This window comes from Oratosquilla oratoria, unplaced genomic scaffold (assembly GCF_046742065.1).
Source record: "Oratosquilla oratoria isolate Oo_2021 unplaced genomic scaffold, ASM4674206v1 SCAFFOLD73, whole genome shotgun sequence".
NCBI lineage: Eukaryota > Metazoa > Arthropoda > Malacostraca > Stomatopoda > Squillidae > Oratosquilla > Oratosquilla oratoria.
This window is the reverse complement of record NW_027467737.1, coordinates 347,501-365,122: the sequence shown is the minus strand read 5'-3', so window position 1 is coordinate 365,122 and position 17,622 is coordinate 347,501. Positions and strand designations below refer to the sequence as shown.

At 35.9% G+C, this 17,622-nt stretch overlaps 1 protein-coding gene across 1 annotated transcript in view; it reads right to left on the bottom strand.

The window, feature by feature from the left end:
- Positions 1 to 17,622, bottom strand: part of LOC143023966 (uncharacterized) — a 282,814-nt gene that overhangs the window by 72,835 nt on the left and 192,357 nt on the right. The gene's annotated exons all lie outside the window — the stretch shown is intronic.

The window sequence follows — 17,622 nt, the reverse complement described above, 5'->3', positions numbered from 1 at the left end:
AAAATGTAGGACATTTGGTCACATGTAGCTACAATAATCCCAATAATGAAAACAGCATTGTTTATAAAATCCCATGTAAAAGCTGTCCCTCTTCATATTTTGGAGAATCTGGTCGTGGACTTAATAAACGGATAAATGAACATAAAAATGACGTAAAATCCCAGAGATCATCTAACTCCATAGTCATGGATGTGGATAAGCATGGTCACCCTCCATACTGGAACAACACAACCAAATTAAATAAATGATCATCCAAGAAACTAAGGAAGACAATTGAAGCAGCATACATTAGCACTAATAACATTAACCATAGAGAAGGCTTTATATGTCTAGCAAAACCAACAAGCTTATTGATAATAAAAGAATACACAAATAAAAGTTATGTTTGAGTTGTTAGCTTTGTTATCAAGACCCTGCGGGTCGAAACGTTAAAGCATTTCAAATTTTCCCATTATTCCTCGTCTGCTTCCTCCACCTTCAGTCTTATTTGTCATAATATAGTTAACATACACACCACACACACACACACATACACACACACACACACACACACACACACACACACACACACGCACACACACACACACACACACACACACACATACACACACACACACGTCCGTTGGATGGACGGCGGAGATTGACGTCCTGAAGAAAAAGTGAAATTATCGTGGATCTCAACGCAAAGGAAGTACCTATTGTATTTACAGGGGGGGATTGCTCGTGGTGTAGTGGGAAAGTGAGAAAAAGGAGAAGGGGAGGGATAACCGAGGGAAATGGAAGGAAATGAGGAAGGAGAGGACTTGGTCCAAGCAGGCAGACGCCATGTAAACAAAATAGGGCCGGACCAATTTAGTGATGACGAAAGGTCTAACAAAAATGTAAAGATTAGAAACATAGATATGAGTAGCACAATAGAAGGTGAGGATAATAATTTCCATGGATTCAATGAGGGGGGGGGGGCGGATACCAACCTCCCCCGACTGGCAAGACTCGAAGAAAAACTTGAACAAATGACTGAACATTGGGAGAGTAGGTTCGGTAGAATGTCAAAAATGGCTGAAAGTGTTGAAAGATTGGAAGCACTAGAGAAGGCAAACGAAAACTTAACTAAGGAAATAGAAGAACTAAAAAGACAGTTAAAAGAAGTAAAAGAGGAGAATGAAGAATTAAAGAAGAATAGTAAGGACAACAAAGAGGGTTGGAAAAAAATCCAAGAAAACAGTAAAGTTGCATTTACTGACATAATCAAACAACAAATGAAAGAACAAACTGAAGACTCAGTTATTAAAGTGATGAGACAGAAGGAGAATATAGTAAGAGACTTAGCAGATAAAAAGAAATGTATAATTATATTAGGAATGGAAGAGAAACATAACCCAGATAGAACCACAAGAATCAAAGAGGAAAATGAAAAAGTAAGCAGTTTACTACAATTAGTTCAGGAAGATGAACCAGAAATAATGAAACAAATCGAAAAGAAGTTTAGGCTCGGAAAGTATAGTACAGATAAGACCAGACCAATTAAGATTAAATTCGGGTCACAAACGACGGCAGAGAATATTTTATCCAAAACAGGGAATCTAGCAACAAGTGAACAATATAAAAAGGTATGGATAAAAAGGGAAATGAATAAAGAGGAAAGAGAGGAGGAAAAAAAGAAAAGACTTGAAGCTAAGGGAAAAAAACGAGACAAGAACAGAGTCAGAAAAAGAGATATTCTATTGGAGAGTAGTGAATATGAAACTAAAGAAAGTCGACATACTAGAGAAAAACAAAAGGGAAACAGAGAACACAATGGAAGTGGCAGAAAACTAAGAGTGTCTTACACAAACATAGATGGATTAATAACAGGATTGAATGAGCTGAATGATTATCTGAAGGAAAAAGAACCGGACACAATGGGAATTGTAGAAACAAAACTAAAAGGTCCACTACCACCCAACAGTCTAGGACATGATACATATAATTATTGGATTAGAAACAGAGAGACAAAACAAGGGGGTGGAGTTATGTTCCTGACTAAGAAGGATATAAACGTGAGGTGTGTCACATATGGAAAGAATACAGTAGAGATGATTATGATCGAAGTAGAAGACAGAGATAAGAAGAGCAGAAAGTTTGTGATAAATTATGTGCCTCCGAAAACAGCCTCGTGGGAAGAGAATGAACATAAAAGTATGTTAGAAGACACAAAGATAACATTAAATAAGATAATGGAAGATGGAGGAAGAATAGTTATGATGGGCGACTATAATTACAAAGAAATCTGCCGGGAAGAGATGACAGTAAAGGGTGGAGACGGCTCATGGGGAAACGCATTACTTCAGATGATTACTGACCATACAATGACACAGTGGATACAGGAGAACACTAGGTATAGAAATGAAGAAGAACCATCGAGACTACACCTGATAATTACATCTGAACCTAGAATAGTGGAAAAGATTGAATATACAACACCAGTAAGTAAAAGTGACCACATATTGATTGAACTGGAACTAAATGAGGAAAAATACATGAAAAGAAATGAACAATATAGAAAAGGAAGAATGATGTATGAAAAAACAAAATTTGATAAAATAAGAGAATTCTTTCAAAAAGAAAACTGGGAAGGAATATACAAAGAAGTAACAGCAGTGGAAGAGAAATGGAATATTTTGACAAAAAATTATAAAAAAGGAGTGAAAAAGTATGTCCCAAGACAAAAACAAGAAAAAGAATATGTAAAATGCTGGTACAACAAAAGTTGTAGGGAGTTAAAAGACAAAAGAGACAAAGCTTGGACCAGATGGAAAAAAGACAAAAGGCCTGAAAAATGGAAAATATGTACTTGTTATAGAAATGAATATGTACAAACGTGCAGAGAGGAAAAGAGAAAATATGAAAAAAATGCCATAGAAAAGTGTAAAGATCAACCAAAACTATTTTACAGATTTGTAAACAACAAACTGAAAAACAAACAAGATTTGGAGAAATTAAGACAAGGAGGAGTTGAATACACAGAGGAAATTGAAATGGCAGAAATTATGAACAAACATTTTAAATCAGTGTTTACAAGGGAGAACATACAACCTGAAGAGATCGAATGGAAAGAGAAAGTCCCCCTCATGAAAGAAATAGAAGTAACAAAGAATGAAATATTGAAACACTTGAGTAATCTTGATGTCAGAAAATCGCATGGACCAGATGAAATAGCAAACTGGATTTTGAAAGAATGCAGGAATGAACTGACAGACAAAATACATAGCATAATAAACAGTTCCTTGAAAGAAGGAAAAGTTCCAGAAGATTGGAAAAAACAAAACAAATATAGTACCTATATATAAAGGAGGAAATAAAGAAGACCCTACCAACTATAGACCAGTCTTAACAAGTACAATAGCAACAATTTGTGAAAGAATTGTCAAAAGTAGATGGGTAAAATATTTAGAAAAAAACAACAACGTGCTAAATCCAAGGCAATTTGGATTCAGACAAGAACGATCATGCATCACCAATTCAATATGTTTCTATTCAAGGCTAATAGATATAATACAAGAAAGAGATGGATGGGCTGATTGTGCATTTCTAGACCTGAAAAAAGCTTTTGACAATGTACTACATAAGAAGTTGCTTAAGAAATTAGAAACTGAAGGAGGAATACAGGGCAAACTGCTTAATTGGATGGAAGACTTTTTGCAAGAAAGAAAAAAAAAATGAGAGTAGTGATAAGAGACAAATACTCAAAATGTGATGAAGTAATAATCGGTTTTCCACAAGGAACAGTTCTGGCCCCAATAATGTTTGCTATATATATTAATGATATGGATGAAGGAATTAAAAGCTATATGAGATTCTTTGTAGATGATGCAAAACTACTGAAAAAAGTGAACACGGAAGAAGATTGTGAATCACTACAGAGTGATCTAAATATAGTACAGGAATGGAGTAGGAAGTGGGAGATGGAGTTCAATACAAAAAAGTGTAGTATAATGGAATTTGGAAAAAGCAAAAAACAGAATAACAGGATCATATAAATTGGGAGAAGAAGGAATAAAAAAAGTACACAATGAGAAGGACCTGGGAGTCATTGTTATGAATAATATGTCACCTGAAAAACATATAAATAAGATTTTTGGAGAAACTTATAATTCAATAAGAACAATCAAAGTTGCATTTACATACCTGTATGAAGAAATGGTGAAGAAAATCCTAATCACCCTGATAAGACCAAGATTGGAATATGCAGCAACGATATGGTCACCAAGTACAAAAAAATGTATAAAAAGATTTGAAAGAATACAAAGAGCAATTACAAAATTGGCACCAACACTCAAAACTATCATATGAAGAGAGACTACAAAAACTTGAACTACAGACACTAGAGCAAAGAAGAGAGAGAGGAGATTTGATAGCTATTTACAGAATCATGAAAGGCATAGAAATTACTGATAGAGAGAATCTGATAAAATGGGATGATAGAAATACAAGAGGACACGGAAAGAAAATAAAAAAAGACAGCTATAGAAGAGATCTGAAAGAGAACAGCTTCCTTCACAGAGTAGACAGTTGGAACAAGTTAGATGAGAAAGTGGTGTGTGCAAAAACAATACATGAATTTAAAAATAGTTTAGATAAAATGAGATATGAAGACGGGATATCACGAGCATAGCTCCCCTTCCCGTAAAATACAACTAGGTAAATACAACTAGGTAAATAAATACACACACACACACACACACACACACACACACACACACACACACACACACACACACACACACTCACACACACACACACACACACACACACACACACACACACACACACACACACACACACACACACACACACACACACACACACACACACACATATATATATATATATATATATATATATATATATATATATATATATATATATATATATATATATATATAATGATTACAAAAGAAATGCATGCCGACAGGAGACCTTTTGGTCCATAACTACTGTAGGTCGGATACGAAAAAATACTGATAGAATTAGATAAATTGATAAAGTAAATAAACATTGATAAATTATAAACATGTAGATTATAAATAGTAATAATCAAATAATGAATCATAAAAAATTATCAATAAATATTAAAAATTAAGCATAAATAATGACAAAATAAGTGACAGACATTACGGCCTTATAGTTTCTATATGCTTTTATATGTGTAGAATTAGCACAAATGTGAATGTATGTGTTCTATGTGCCCACCGATAGACATAGAAATAAACTGGTGTATTCATTTGTCAAACATATCCTCAAAAGTTATTTCTAAAACAAAAGAAGACTGTCCGCGGAATACGAATGACCCTTGGTACGAAAATCTGCAGCGCCCTTCGGAAGGCCACGAAGACTGTGGCCTTCGGGTTGAGACGAACCTGGGACTAGGTTCGCAGCTGCAGTGGTCACACATGGACCCCAAGCCCACAACCCACCGAAGTAAAGAAGCCCATACTGACCTTCGGCGACATCTTCATGGCAAAGGATCCTGCGGACCAGCCAATGGAAGCCTCAGGTAAGGAGGCCATTGCAAACCCCTTCGGGACTAGAAGCCTTCCTGAGCTGAACGAAGGCATCCCAGCTCCGGTTCTCGGCTACCCGAAGAAAGATCAAGAACCAGCCATATTGACCCTGAATACCTTGAAGGAGATTAATCTCGAGAGGAAGAACATGGAGGCCAGGAAGAAGAAACTGGCAAGGTCCATAAAATGGATCGTGAAGAAAGGACTGCAGAGGCCTCAACAACCTTCACAGGTCCAGTCAAGAACATGTTCTTTCCCATGTTCGTGCCCAAAGTACCACAAAATTCAGCTCGAATTAGAATAAATCTTTGAGCGAGTTTAGTACAGGCTCGGGGAACTTTATCTTTATAATTATTATTACTTACCCGAACCAAAGGACAAAGAGATCGCCCAGAAAGTCGCGTGCACTGAGGGTCAATAGGCTCGCTGCGACTGCGAAAGGTATTGCTTCTGCCAGGAGGTAAACAAGAAGGAGCCCTTTGCCATCGAAAATTACTATGACGGCGTCCCATACTATCGCCGGAACGTCCCGGAACGTAAATCTAAGGAAAGAAGCAGAAACAGAAAGCTACAAACAATATTCCGTCAATCCCAGGGTCGTCAGAAACCGCGCCTCATAAATCGGTGTCTAAAACTCCTTAAGGGGAACATTAAAAAACGCTGGTTCTTTCGTTTTCTAAAGAAAATTAAAGCCTGTTGTAAAAGGGGGCAATGAGTAGCCCATTAAGAAGAAACAAAGCCCAAAATGAGACAATGAATCCCAAAATGTGACAATGAAGCTCACAATGTGATAATATAGTCCAAAATGAGACAATAAAGCCTAAAACGAGGCAGTAAGACCCAAAATGTAACACAATGAGACAAATGAAAGTTTCATTAGAATTTGTACATTACTACGTGTATACACACAAGCCCATACATGTTTGTGTGTGTGTGTGTGTGTGTGTGTGTGTGTGTGTGTGTGTGTGTGTCTAGATCTGTCTTCAAATGAATCTAAAAACTTGCTACTCCCAAATTTTTATCCTGTCCTTTTCTACCATTACTTATCCTTTCATCTATTCTATTAGTATTATATATAATGTATGTATATATATATATATATACTGTATATATATATATATATATATATATATATATATATATATATATATATATATATATATATATAATGTATATATATACATACATATATATATATTTATATATATATATAATGTATATTTATATATATAATGTATATATATATATATATATATATATAATGTATATATAATATATATACATATATATATATATATATATATATATATATCACAACAAAGATATGTCGTAGCACATATGTAAAAATAATACTGATGACCCACTTTCGGAGAAGAATAAGCGAAGATATAGAGATCTGTATATTTCGATCACTTACTGTGATCCTCTTCGGCAGATATAAGTTACAAAGTACAGAACAATATGTATTTATAGTAAAGCAGTGAGGTAACATGAGGGGACGAGGCTCAGGTCAACACGCCCGGCACGCATGCTCGCATCTTGGTGGCTCAGGTCACATGACCGGCGTTGCATGGGCCTTGGTGAGTTTTGTCCACCGTTAATGTTGATGGTAACATTTTATTTATGGCAAAAGAAGAAATACAGTCTGGTGACATTGACCATGGGAAATGTTATAATTTGGGAAATTGTTTATTAAGGAGGATTCTACTATTTTTCTTCTGAAACTACATTTGGATTTATAAATTATTTCAGCATCGTCCCAATTTATTCGGTGGTTTTTATTGGCGACGTGCTGAAATACTGCGGAATTTTCCTGTCCGTATTTAACAGAGTTCTTGTGCTCCTTAACCCTGGTATTGAGATCTCGACCCGTCTGTCCCCAATATACATCATTGCAATCTAAAAAAGGTAATTTATAAAAAACAGGAGTTGTATTACACTTGGATATGTGATTGATATTGACAACTTTAAAGAACAAATTATTAGGATAAATGAAGATAAAATTTAACCTTTTCCTTTGGTAACATGTGAGACAATTCATGGATGGATTTGTTAAAAGGCAATTTTATGCTTCTATTATCCCAATGATGATTCATGGCGGAATGGGAATCTGTTTTGTGAAAACTAATTTTGGCCTTGCTGAGAGCTTTTTGTAAAAACCACACGGCGGGTATCCTAATTTTGTTAGTTGATTTTTCACTGAATTTAGTTCCAAATCTAAGTATTGGGAGCTACAAATTCTCAAAGCCCGTAAGAATAGGCCTGAAGCTACACTATATTTTATTTTGTCAGGATGGTGGCTAAAGAAATGTAGGTAGCTCCCTGTGTGGGTGGGCTTCCTATAAACTGTGAAGGACAGTGACTCCGCATTTCTTATTATTAAAATATCTAGAAAAGGTAATTTGTGATTCTAATTCCCATTCCCACCTTGAATTTAATATTGTTCGTTAGGTGATTGAGCTGGTTGTGAAATTCTTGGAATGATCCCCATTCATCATCCCAAACCGTAAAGATATCATCTACATATCTATGCCAAAACATGGCGGGTGGTTTAATTTTCGGTAATAGCACTGATTCAAAATATTCCATATATAAGTTGGCTAGAACTGGCGAGAGATTAGAGCCCATGGAACATCCGAATTTCTGTTTATAATAAAGATCTTTGAATGAAAAAACATTGGTGTTGACGCAAAGTTGTGTTAAACTTAATATTTTATCTAGTGGCAGTGGTAACCACTAGATAAAATATTAAGTTTAACACAACTTTGGCGTCAACACCAATGTTTTTTCATTCAAAGATCTTTATTATAAACAGAAATTCGGATGTTCCATGGGCTCTAATCTCTCGCCAGTTCTAGCCAACTTATATATGGAATATTTTGAATCAGTGCTATTACCGAAAATTAAACCACCCGCCATGTTTTGGCATAGATATGTAGATGATATCTTTACGGTTTGGGATGATGAATGGGGATCATTCCAAGAATTTCACAACCAGCTCAATCACCTAACTAACAATATCAAATTCAAGGTGGAATGGGAATTAGATCACAAATTACTTTTTCTAGAAATTTTAATAATAAGAAATGCGGAGTCACTGTCCTTCACAGTTTATAGGAAGCCCACCCACACAGGGAGCTACCTACATTTCTTTAGCCACCATCCTGACAAAATAAAATATAGTGTAGCTTCAGGCCTATTCTTACGGGCTTTGAGAATTTGTAGCTCCCAATACTTAGATTTGGAACTAAATTCAGTGAAAAATCAACTAACAAAATTAGGATACCCGCCGTGGTTTTTACAAAAAAGCTCTCAGCAAGGCCAAAATTAGTTTTCACAAAACAGATTCCCATTCCGCCATGAATCATCATTGGGATAATAGAAGCATAAAATTGCCTTTTAACAAATCCATCCATGAATTGTCTCACATGTTACCAAAGGAAAAGGTAAAAAAAAAAATTTTTATCTTCCATTATCCTAATAATTTGTTCAGTAAAGTTGTCAATATACATCACAGATCCAAGAGTAATACAACTCCTGGAGTTTATAAATTACCTTGTTTAGATTGCAATGATGTATATTGGGGACAGACGGGTCGAGATCTCAATACCAGGGTTAAGGAGCACAAGAACTCTGTTAAATACGGACAGGAAAATTCCGCAGTATTTCAGCACGTCGCCAATAAAAACCACCGAATAAATTGGGACGATGCTGAAATAATTTATAAATCCAAATGTAGTTTCAGAAGAAAAAATAGTAGAATCCTCCTTAATAAACAATTTCCCAAATTATAACATTTCCCATGGTCAATGGTCACCAGACTGTATTTCTTCTTTTGCCATAAATAAAATGTTACCATCAACATTAACGGTGGACAAAACTCACCAAGGCCCATGCAACGCCGGTCATGTGACCTGAGCCACCAAGATGCGAGCATGCGTGCCGGGCGTGTTGACCTGAGCCTCGTCCCCTCATGTTACCTCACTGCTTTACTATAAATACATATTGTTCTGTACTTTGTAACTTATATCTGCCGAAGAGGATCACAGTAAGTGATCGAAATATACAGATCTCTATATCTTCGCTTATTCTTCTCCGAAAGTGGGTCATCAGTATTATATATATATATATATATATATATGTGTGTGTATATAAACGACATGACAGAATAAATAACACTGAGGGAGAGTAGTTGTCGAAAGTGTCGAGGCTTCAGTGTATGCTGCATGGCACGTTAACTTGTTAGGAAACAATGTGACGAGCACAGAGTTACATGTATTGGAGCCTTGAATGATACACACATATTACGTCATTATGACCTTCATAGGGTTCATCCTTGATATCATCTTTATAAGGTACTATAGTATGGTTATGATGGAAGCAAATTAAATGAACAAAACGTGCGTGACAGTGTTAGATAGACAGAAGCGTCTAATGGAACAAACTAACAGTTGTATTTTCGATAACTAGGAAAACGAAATTACCTAAAATCCTACTAATGAAATAGTATTCTGGTAAATATTGACTAACTCTCCTTCTCGTCTGTATATTATTTTATCAGTTTCAATCTTTTGATTGTTTACACTGCTCACGGGTAGTATGTCACAGAATGCGAGTAACCACTGTCTAAGCAGATGCAAATCTTGGACATAGAATAGCATAAGGAAAATGAAGATCTATACTTACAACTTAGGAACCCTCTCAGAAGACCACATGATGGAGAGTTTAACGGAAGAACTAGACTACATCAACCGGGACTGAGTGATGTCCAAAGAGCGGAAAAAAACTGACACAATTACAATATAGTCACCACCTGTTCTACTACAGAGGTATGGGAAAAGATCGATCTAGCGGAGTAGGATTCCTGATAAGCCGAAAGGTTGCTGGTAACATTGTGAAGCTCAGTAGTTTATCAGGTAGGGTAGTTTAGATTGTGATAAAGCTGTGTAAAAGGTACACTCTTAAAAAAAATCAGGTTTATGCACCAACTTCAGATCGTAACGATTTTAGAAAAGATTTAAAAGGTACCGCTATAATTCAACTACATAAAGATACAGAAAAGATCAAGGTTGAGAAAGGAGTACGGCAAGGCAATACCATTTCACCCAAATTGTTTGCAGAAGGTTGAGTTGGGAAGAGAAAGGTTTGAAGATTAATGGCGAATATTTGAACCACCTAAGATTTGCAGATGACATTATTCTTATTTCAGAAAAAGCAGAAGACTTGAAAAATATGCTGAATGACCTAAACAAGGAAAGTCTGAAAGTAGGTTTAAAATGAATGAGAGTAGAAAAGTAATGTTCAACACGAAAGTTCAGAGTAAAGAGATCATAATTGATGGTGAGAGTCTTGAAGAACTTGAGGAGTATAATTATTTAGGCCAGATAGTAAAATTGATGAAATCGTGATAATGAAATCAAAAGACGCATTACAATTGGGTGGAAGGTGTTTGGTAAGTATAAAAAAATCCTGAGAGGCTCTCTACCTTTATGTTTAAACGTAAAATATACAATCAATGCATTTTGCCAGCAATAATCTACGGGTGTGAGACTTGGAAACTGACGATGGCGATGGAAACAAAACTGCAGGGAGGAGAATGGAGAGATGAAGTATGGGAATAACATTGAGAGACTGAATGTGAGCAACTTGGTTGAGAGAGCAGACTAGATTGAAAGATATTGTGGAGACAGTATAAGAGAAGAAGTGGAATTGGGCAGGTAAGTTAGTGCGAACGACAGATGAGCGATGGAACAAGCGAGTTACTGAGTAGGCGCCGCGAGATAGGAAACGTGGAAGACGGAGGCCAGACAGAAGTTGGAGAGACGAAATAGAGAAGTTTGCAGGATTGATGTGACAGAGGTTGGCGCGGTTGTGTGAATCATGGAATGCTATGAAGGAGTCCTTTGTTCAGCAGTGGACCCGGGATGGCTGATTTCATTGATTAATATATATATATATATATATATATATATATATATATATATATATATATATATATATATATATATACGCACTAAAAACCCACTGTTGATTGGATTTAAGAAATGAAAGGAAATAACGATTTCCGTATATTTCGATCACTTGCTGTGATCGAAATATACGGAAATCGTTATTTCCTTTCTTTTCTTAAATCCAATCAATAGTGGGTTTTTAGTGCATTTATTAATGTGTTACGACATTCTTGGACAGTGATACATATATATATATACATATATATATATATATATATATATATATATATATATGTATATGTATATATATATATATATTTTTTTTTTCAACCACATTAACTTTTTACTTATACTTCCATGTCATCACGAACGAGACTGACAATGCGATCTTCGGAGACATATACGGAAACTGATACGAAGCGAAGCCAAGGGCTCGAACCTCAGCCCAGACGTATCAAAGTAACAGTGACTAACCACTGCGCGATCAAGAGAGATTCTTGATGGCGCAGTGGTTAGTCACTGTTACTTTGATACGTCTGGGCTGAGGTTCGAGCCCTTGGCTTCGCTTCGTATCAGTTTCCGTATATGTCTCCGAAGAGCGCATTGTCAGTCTTGTTCGTGATGACATGGAATTAGAAGTAAAAAGTTAATGTCGTTGAAAAAAGATTAAGATATGCACTGGGGACCATTCAGTGTGTGTGAATGAATATATATATATATATATATATATATATATATATATATATATACATATGCATATACATATACTGTGTCATGCTAAGTTCTCTAATTACCTGGCCAAATAGCATTGGTGGTATAGGTAAAGGCATGGGAATTATCTTCTTAATTTTTATACAGAGCTTTCGCCTAACTGTTAGGCATCTTCAGTCGGTCTGTTCATGGTAAGGCTCCTGACTCTGGACCCATTCACTATCCCCACATCAAAAGACATCGAATTCCGCTTTCGGCTCACAGCCGCTAGGCCCGAGGGCGGCGCTACGCGTCCTGCTTCCTGATTGACCAACCGGATCAGCACTGAAGTGTTTGTGATCTGTGTATTTTGTATTTATAATCATTTGCTACACACTGTACTCATTAGCACTGAAGATGCTTAACAGTTAGACAAAAGCTCTGCATAAAAATTAAAAAGATACTTCCCATGCCAGCAATGCTATTTGGCCAGGTAATTAGAGAACATAGCACGACACAGCGCGCCAGCATAATAAAAGTCGCGAAGGTCTGCAAAAAACTCGTGAACGCAGAAGCTGCTGCAAATTTTAATGACATTTGCCTAAAAGAGAATCTGCTGCCCAACTATAGCAATATATATATATGTATATATATATATATATATATATATATATATATACATGTATATATATATATATACATATATACATATATATACATATACATATATATACATACATATGAGAGAGTGGGTGGAGGAAGAATAAGCGAAGATGGGCTGGAACTTTTATTGCTTATACGTTTCGACCGACTCGGTCTTCTTCAGTAAGCTGTCTACAAACAGTTTGGACCTCACATTTATACATCCGAGGACGGGAACATGGATAGGTCATCCCGCTGGCTGTCTGAGGATTCCCTTTCCCGTACCATGCATATGTTTCCTAATTGTATTTATAATTAATTTACTTGCTGCCTTTGACAAACAAACAAAACCTTCCCTGTCATTGATATTTTCATAAGAATTAATGTAGGCAGCTTCAACAGTCTTCCTCATGTCTCTCCTCAATCCCGTGTGTAAAACCTCGACTCCATCCCAGAGGGGCAAATGTCCAGATTGGTCAGCGTGCTGGACGAGTGAGTTAGACGTCCTGTGTGACCTCAAGTCTTGTTTGTGCTCGGCTATCCGTTTCTCGATGCCTCGACCTGACTCGCCGTAATACGAAGATGAGCATCTACCGCAAGGAATGCGATAAATGGTACTGAGGGCGTTTTGGGACAGTCCCTTTATATTCTTGGCCTTGACGATTTTTCCAATATTGGGAAACATATGCATGGTACGGGAAAGGGAATCCCCAGACAGCCAGCGGGATGACCTGTCCATGTTCCCGTCCTCGGATGTATAAATGTGAGGTCCAAACTGTTTGTAGACAGCTTACTGAAGAAGACCGAGTCGGTCAAAACGTATAAGCAATAAAAGTTCCAGCCCATCTTCGCTTATTCTTCCTCCAGCCACTCTTTCATCTGTCTAAACCATTCATCATACATACATATATATATATATGTATAAGGATTACAAAGGATTACAAAGGCGGAGCATGCCGACAGGAGACCTTTTGGTCCATATCTAGGTCGGATGCGAAAAAATCATAATAATAGTAAAATAATAAATAAAAACTATAATAATGTAAATAACAAATAAAATACATAAATACATACATAGGTCTAGTTAAATAATAAACAAACAGGTAAATAGTAGATAATAACAAATTCACATATAACTAATAATAAATGAAAATCAAACAGACAAATGATAACAAAACAATAACAAATAATATAACATAAATTATAATCATTACAGCATCTTGCTTAGATGTTTATCTAGATAATTCTTAAAGCTTCGAACTGAACTACATTGCACTAACTGTGCAGGAAGTTTATTCCATTCATTAACTACACGGTTGGCAAAGTTGTTTCTACCTACTTCCAAATTGAATCTATTTCCGGACAGTTTGAGACCATTGTTTCTTGTCGGATTTTCATTCAATGTGAAAATTTGGTCACTTTTGATGTTGTCAATTCCCTTTGCAATTTGAAAGACCTGTATCAAGTCACCTCTGAGTCTACGCTTTTTTAGGGAAAACAGTTTCATATGTTTTAGTCAATTTTCGTATGATTTATTTTTTATATTTGGAATCAGTTTTGTGGCTCGCCGTTGTACTTTTTCCAGTCTGTCAATGTCTTTAATGAGATTCGGTGACCATACGGAAACAGCATATTCCAAATGTGGACGAACTAACGATTTATATAGCTTGTTAATGAGTGATGGACTTTTGAAATCAAAAGATCGCGCAATCAGTCCTAGAATCTTATTTGCTTTCTCAGAGGCTGAAATACACTGCTTGAATGATTTGAGGTCGTTACTGATAATTACGCCGAGATCTTTTTCACTATCCACTTTTGTTAACGAATTTCCAAATAACTTGTAATCGTACTTACTGTTATTTTTACCTATGTGCATTACCTTGCATTTACTTGTATTAAATTTCATTAGCCACTTTTCAGACCATTGCTGTAATTGATCTAAATCTTCTTGAATATCTAATTGGTTTAAGTGATCATTTGCCATTCCACACAGTTTTGTATCATCGGCAAATTTGGAAACAGTAGATTTTAGTCCATGGTCTATATAATTTATATATACTATGAATAGAAGTGGCCCAAGAAAGGAACCCTGAGGAACTCCACTTGTAACATTTTTCCATCTAGAAGTTTTTCCATTTAAAACAAATCTCTGTTTTCGACCATTCAACCAATTACTAGTCCAACCTAATTGGCTACCACTTATTCCGTGTAAAGCTAATTTAGTAAGTAGTCTTTCGTGTGGGACGGTATCAAAAGTTTTTGCAAAGTCTATATTGTTTCTTTTGTCATAATTCGAGATAACTGTATTGTTGAGTAAGTTAGTCACGCAAGAACGTTTCCGTCTGAAACCATGTTGGCTATCATTTATCAAACGGTTACTTTCTAAATGATGTTCGATAGCATCTCTGATGATAGTTTCCATTATTTTTCCTACGATTGAAGTCAAACTTATAGGCCTATAGTTATTTGGCTTCTTTTTGTCACCTTTTTTGAATATGGGAATAACGTTAGCTAGCTTCCATTCTCTTGGGACATCTCTGGATATGATGGATTTCTTGAAAATAATTTCTAATGGAACAACAATCTCATGTTTCATTTCCTTTAAGATTCTTGGATGCCAACCGTCAGGCCCTGGTGTTTTATTAACTTTGAGTTTATCTATACACCTTTTAATTTTTTCTTTTGTTATATTAACCGTAGTAAGTTTACCCTAGACTTTTCACAGGTTTCAGTTTGGAGTTCACTTTGAGATGTTTCGTTTACGATTACCGAGCTAAAATAATTGTTTAAGATATTACACATTCCTTCATTTGAATATTCAAGTTGACCGTCAGCAGATAATAGTGGACCAATGTGATTCCTAACAACCTTTTTATCTCTAATGTAACTATAGAATTCTTTGGGATTCTCTTTGGATTTATCAGCGATGCTCATTTCGTAATGTCGTTTTCTTTTTCTTATTGCCTTTTTTAAATCTCTCTGTATTGATACATAACTTTCATAGTCATTAGATGCACCCGAGCACTTATATTTCTTATAAGCCTGTCTCTTTTTAGCAATACTTTTTTCAGTTTCTTTGTCGAGCCACTTTGGGCGAGCCTGATTTGGGGGACGTTTGTTCTTAAGAGGAATGTAAGTTTGAATCATCTTAGTGAGCGTATTTTGAAAAAATTCCCACAGCTGATCTACAGACCTTTCGTTTAATTTTACCTCCCAATCTGTAAGCTGAAGCTCCTGACGTAATCCTATGAACTGAGCTTTACTGAAATCGGGTATTTTAGAAAGACAAGTATCTATTCTAAAATTGTTTAGGAGTTTGAATCTAAGTTGTGATCGCTATTTGCAACAGATTCACCGACTTCTACATCAGTTACCATGCTTTCGCGGCTAGTGATAAATAGATCGAGTAAGTTTCCATATCTTGTGGGCTCTTTTATATGCTGAATTAAGTAATTGTCACCAAGAAAATCAATCAAGCGACTACCTATATGGCCATGTTCAAGGGTCATCCAATCAATGTCAGTAAAATTTAAATCACCCATTATCAATAAATCCCGGTTGCAGAAACTAGACAGTTCTTGAAATAACAGTTTGTCGTCTGCTAATGATAATGTCTTTGGCCTATATATTACACCTATATTCATTTTTTGTCCATTTGTTTGGGTTAACTCAACCCACAAACTATCATATGCATCCTGTTTTACATTCTCTAAAACACAAGCATGAACATTGTTTTTAACGTATAACAGAACACCCCCACTTTTCTTGTGGTTTCTATCCTGATGAAAGTGTTTAAATCCCGCAATATTAAATTCAGCTTCGAGCTCTGTACCATTTAACCATGTCTCAGTTATTCCTATCATATCGAGATTTTCGCTTTTGACATACGCCTGTATTTCTTGAAATTTGTTCCTAATACTACGAGCATTAAAATACATGGTTTTAAGAAACTCGTGATTATTTCTTTTTGACACATTTTGAGTTTCAATATCATGTCTCACATTATCATTTTGTTTTTTATTTATACCTTGCTCTATATTATTATTATTTGGTCCTTCATTGACATTCAATGCCTCATTAATATTTCTCCCATCAAAATTAACACTTCCCCCATCACGGACATCTGGTCGATCACGGTCATCCGATCTCTTTTGTACATTTTGTCCCCCTACGTCACCGTGATTCACGCCGGCCTCCCGCCGTTCATTGACATTGTGTCAGGCATCACTTCCTAAAATTATATTTTGTCCTCCAGTGACATTATATCCTACCGTGATATTTTTTCCTCCACTACAATTACATCCCATCGTGATCTTTTGTCTTCCACTGTCATTACATTCCATCATGATATTTTGGCCATCATTGACATTCTGTCCGGTATCCCTTCCTAAAATGATATTTTGTCCTCCACTGACATTATATCCTACCGTGATATTTTCTTCTCCATTATCATTACATCCTATCGTGATATTTTGTCCTCCACTATCATTACTTCCCATCGTGATCTTTTGTCCTCCACTGTCATTACATCCCATTGCGACATTTTGTCCTATGACATTACATCCTAATGTGACATTTCGTCCTCTACCGACATTATATCCTAAAATTATATTGTGTCCTATACTGGCACATTGTTCTACATTAATGCTATACTCTACACTGTTTTCCCATGTACATTCTATTTCTCCTTCCCTTTGTTCTTCTACCCAAAAAAAAAGGAGCTAGTTCATTACAAACTCCCACAATGAGGTTTGTAAGAACATCTTTGCCTCTGCGGGTAAGGTGGATCCCATCAG